At 46.0% G+C, this 5,131-nt stretch overlaps 1 pseudogene; it reads left to right on the top strand.

The window, feature by feature from the left end:
• The first annotated feature begins 362 nt into the window (after positions 1–362).
• LOC124684307 lies at positions 363–4,727 on the top strand (annotated as a pseudogene).
• Positions 4,728–5,131: the final 404 nt, after the last annotated feature.

The following is a 5,131-nucleotide window of genomic DNA, read 5'->3' as shown; positions in this document are numbered from 1 at the left end:
TGGAGATCTGTCCCTGCACCGGGTTGTGGAACTCCTGCTTGGCGTAGACCGCACATTGGAGGCGGTTGTCGTTGAAGAGCGAAGCAATGGAGTCCCAGACGTAGGCACCAATCATCTAATTATGATTGCACTTTTTTAAAATGATTGAAATTAAGCATCATGCCGAAGTGTTAGTTGTTTGGTGGTGCCCATCACGTTGCTTATTCTAGACTTGTGGCCCAATAGAGCTATCGAGATTGAATGATAAATGTGTTATATATATGTTCACGGCCAAGTACGGCTCATCAAGGACTCCACAGCTACAAATCTCCAGTAATATAGTAGTAGTGCCATAGCACGCACGCGCGCAGAGTAGTGTCTGGATGGAGACCAAGCAAGCTGCCGCAGCGAAATGGTCGTACGGGAAGACCATCCCGGTGAAGAACGTTCAAGCGCTGGCCTCCGACGCGGCGGAGCTGACGGAGGAGACCATCAAGCGGTACATCAGGCCGGCGATGACCAGCGACGTTGTTGCTCGTAGCGGCCATAACATTCCCATAATCGACCTTGCTAGACTTCTCGATTCCCAGACCTACCGGCTGGAGGCTGACAGGCTCAAGTCTGCATGTGAGGAGTGGGGCTTCTTCCAGGTAAGATTCCATTTGTTCAAAGTGAAACAAAATAAATAACCTCGCTTGCTTATTATCAGGCGTCTCCTTTTTCTTTGTAACTCTCGGTCACCTAAAAAAATTGCACCGTGGTTAGCCAAACTTAAGAGTTCCCAAAAAAAATGTCCAAAAATATATATTGACTTTTTTGACAGGAATCTCGAGACATCCCAGTCGACTAGTAGCTAGACATTCAGAAGTTCAGACCCGATAAAAGTACGCCCTATTCAAGAAGTTTTTCAGTTTTTCTCCGTGTAAATTCCAGGTTTAACCCAACTCACATGCTTCTTAGGACATGTACAATGCCTAACGATTACACAGGCGCTAAAAAAGTCAAATCGAGACGTTGCACAAGTGTCCGGCGCTAGGAGAAGTATTTTGTGCCTAGTTTGCAACTGCCGGACTCTTCTTTTTGAGTCGATGCAATGAAAACGCTCGGAAACAGCACAATAACTTCCCAAACTACCAGGATTATTTTCCTAGCGCCTCTAGTCAAGCGCTCCGTTGTACTTGCCCTTATTTCGTATTTCATGCGACGTATCAAGATTATGTGGTCGGTCCACTCGGTTATGTACTTACAGTCTTAGGTGTCAAATCCGAGACACAATACTACTCGGTGATGGATCTAACCCAACTTGGACAAGGACATGCACGTAATTAATGTTATGATTATTTTCCAAAAGATGGTGATTATGGACATATTTTGTTTTGATTAATAAGATTATTTTTATGATTACTAGGACAAATGCCCGTGCGTTGCTACGGCTGAAACCTTTCACCCACACTATTTGTCACTGAACTTACCTATTTTAATTGTTGCGATTAAATCATCTCATAGCACTATATTGAAAGCTCTATTGAAATTCAACTTTATGACAAGTCATCTAAATAAAGTTGGACTATATCTAATTGCGTGACTGTATAGAGTTATCGGAATTCATATGGGCTTAACAAACCCAAATCAGCCCTCACCACAATCATTTTAATTAACTCTTAAAGCCTTGAAGTCAGTACCTTGGCAATCCACTTAACGGAACATTTCAAAGTGAAATCGGTCTACAGTAACCTGGGTACTGTCATTTTCTTTTTCCGTTGTAGGAGTATATCATATACGGTATGATCTATTAACTCTCTCTATGTGTACTGACTCGTCCTGGACATACAGTATCTTCTTTGCGTAATCTCAGTTTCCGAAAAGGGCACCGAGAAAGAATGGTAGTGTGCGGATACATTACCTTTTTGTACGCTGAACTTCGAATCAAAGTCTTGAATGTTTTCTTCAGCAAGGAACGGGTTTCTCAAATCCACGAAGGAAAGAATGAACTTGTTAATGGCTAAACGGGAAGTGCTTGGCTTCAATTATCTGCTTCATCTAGTCTCTTTCTTTGACATGCTTATGCATGTAGAATCGCCTAGAGTATGATCCTCGTCCAGAATAGAAGAGCATCATGCAGGGGCTGGCGAGCGCTTCTCACAGAGGAATCAAACGACGCATGTCTTTCAGTTGTAGGTTTGTAGCACCTCCCTGATTGGACTCGCCATTATCAATGGCTCGAGCTCCTCCATCTTGATAAAAGCGGTTGTCTTCTAAAACGTCCTGGTGGCGCCATCAACCGTGTCAGACACCTACATCCCAAGTTACCAGCACCATCGAAGATTTTTTCAGCTCGTCGCTCCTCCTTCACAGCACCATTACTGGCGAGTGATCCACGTCTATCAGTTGAAGTTTGGCTTCTTGGCCCCGAGTCCCAACGTGCTTGGGTTTCCTGGCGCTCCTACCTGACCGTCGCCACCCTGGGCGAGACGCACGCCTTGCAGATGACCTTGACATCCCCCGCTAGGCTGCTCCATGACTCCTCCATCCAATCTCGCCGAGACGCTCCAGCAATTGATGTCCAAGACGGAGGTGGAAGCGCGGGCGGTCGCGTTCGACGTCATGAGCACTGGCCCGTCAGCGTCACCATCTGGTCATCGAGGAAACACACTCCTCTGAACTCTGATCGTGGTGTTCAAGGTCTTCGGCACTGTCGGCGTAGTCGGCACCCTAGGCGAGATTCACACCTTGCAGATGACCTTGATGTCCCCCGCTAGGCTGCTACATGACTCCTCCATGCAATCTCGCCGGGACGGTCCAGCAATTGTCATCGAAGACGGAGGTGGAGCGCGGGCGGTCGCGTTCGACGTCATGGGCACTGGCGCGTCGGCGTTGCCATCTGGTCATCGACGAAACAGACTCCTCTGAACTGTGATCATGCTGTCCAAGGTCCCGTGATTCAGCAACAGTGGGGAAGGTTCCGCAGAAGGAAACGAACATATCAGTACCGGAAGTCCGGAACCATCCTAGGAGGATAGGAATAGGATCACTCTGCCGCCATATATGGCCTCGACGTTCTCTTCCACTTTCCGGCGCTTTGAGGCGGAGCTCAACCGGGATGCGGTCATGGGCGACCGCCGAGTGCCGACCGGATCCACCATCGTCGCCTCTACCACCGTCGTCTGTTTCTCCGCCGTGTCCATTGTCGCCGCGCCTAGAGTTGTCTCGGCTTGGAGACCTAATTAATCGATTCTCCGTTTGGAAGTCTGTATATACGACGCAACAAGCTGATCAGGTGGCGACCAAGATCATATATCGACGCTATGTTACGGAACGTGAGGTTGTTTTGATTTGGACCAGACTTTGGGCAAACGCTACACACGTGAGGTTCAGCGGGGTGATCGGGGAGGAGTTGTTTTTTTCTTTCTCATCGGGACGATCCAGGGCCGGAAGGAACAGAAACTCCAGCGACGGAGGGAAACAGAAAAAAAAAACGTTTCAAGTTATCACTTATGGATGGCACGGTGGGTAATTTCTGCAAACTTTGGAGGCAATTCTAATTAGGATAACGACCGAGAGAGAAACCCTTTTGCTTTTATTATTATTAGGTATAGATTTTCCAAAAGAAACCTAGAAAAAAACCTTCTAGCAATTTTTTGCTAAATGGGGTAATCAATGTAAAAAATTAAATAAAGGGGTAAATACTAGAATTCACTCTTTTTCTCCAAGGATCCAATAAGTATAATACATATTGGAATCTATAGGTGCAAAACCATGGAATTCCTGACACTGTTCTCGAGAACATGAGGAATGACCTGGAGCAGTTCTTCAGACTTCCCTTGGACGAGAAGAACAAATTTGGGCAGCTGCCTGGAGACATCCAAGGGTATGGCCAAGCATTCGTGCAGTCTGAGCATCAAACGCTGGACTGGTGTGACAGGCTTTACCTGGTGACCCAGCCACCACATGAACGCGAGATGAGACCATGGCCAACAACTCCTGCTTCCTTCAGGTAATCACATCATACTAGTCAAGAGTTGAGACAATCATTGTCTTGGACTTGAAACAACAGAAGAATGTTGTCCCTGATAATGGATTTGTTTCAATGCAACAGGGAGTCCATTGAATCATACTCATCTGAGCTGATGAGGGTGACTGGTTCCCTCATGGGAATCATCGCCAGAAACCTAGGCGTTGAGCTCGACCGAGATACATACGCGAATCAGGCATTGAGGATGTCATACTACCCTGCATGCCCCGTGGCTCATGACAAGGTCTTGGGGATTTCACCGCATTCCGACATTTCTATTCTGACGCTTGTATGGGAGCTGAATCTGGTAGAAGGGCTCCAGATCAAGAGAAAAGATGCATGGGTTCCAGTAAAGCCCCACCCAAAGGCATTGGTGGTGAATGTTGGTGATTTTCTTGAGGTATATGTTTCTTTTCTCTTACTGTATTAGATCGTGAAAACTAAAAGAAGATGTATCCTCGATCTAATGAGCACTCTTATTTGTAGATATTGACAAATGGAAAGTACCAGAGCATCGAGCACAGTGGTCGCCGTTAATCCTCACAAAGAGAGGATGTCCATTTCTATGTTCCACCTCCCAAAGTATGATATGAGCGTGGGTCCGATTTCTGAAATTCTAGCTGGAGGAGAGCTTAAGAAATACAAGACACTCAGAGTGGACGAGGTTGCTAAAGTTGTTTTCTCTAGCAAACTTGATGGCAAAAAAACAAAGGAGTACGCTATGTTTAGCGTGTGACTCTACGGGAGCAGAAATTCCTACTACGTCGGTCCGTACTGTTAATAAAATAGCTAAGCTCGAAACATTTGCGATGCCCGACTTTGGCCGTACGAATGCTTGATGTACTCCATGGGGCCGTTCCTTAATAAAGTAAACAATGAGAGTGTGTACATCTAGTATATGTAAAATATGTGTGGCATAAAGATATTGACGTGAACAAAAAAAGTAATTTTGTTGGATGCAACTTGCTGAAAAATATACTCACTCGTACATAGGCATGCTAGTACACAGAGATACTAAGAAAGACCCTATAATTAAGAAAGGGAATTCACAACATCCACAAAACCTGCCCTTCACAAGGGAGACGGAGAGGAAGGCGATGGCCTCTTTTATAATGCTCATCTCCAGGGGTGGAGCCAGGA

The sequence above is a fragment of the Lolium rigidum genome, chromosome 1 (genome assembly GCF_022539505.1).
Source record: "Lolium rigidum isolate FL_2022 chromosome 1, APGP_CSIRO_Lrig_0.1, whole genome shotgun sequence".
In the NCBI taxonomy this organism is placed as follows: Eukaryota; Viridiplantae; Streptophyta; class Magnoliopsida; order Poales; family Poaceae; genus Lolium; species Lolium rigidum.
Note: the sequence above shows the minus strand (reverse complement) of the source record. Positions and strands in the feature narration are given on the sequence as shown.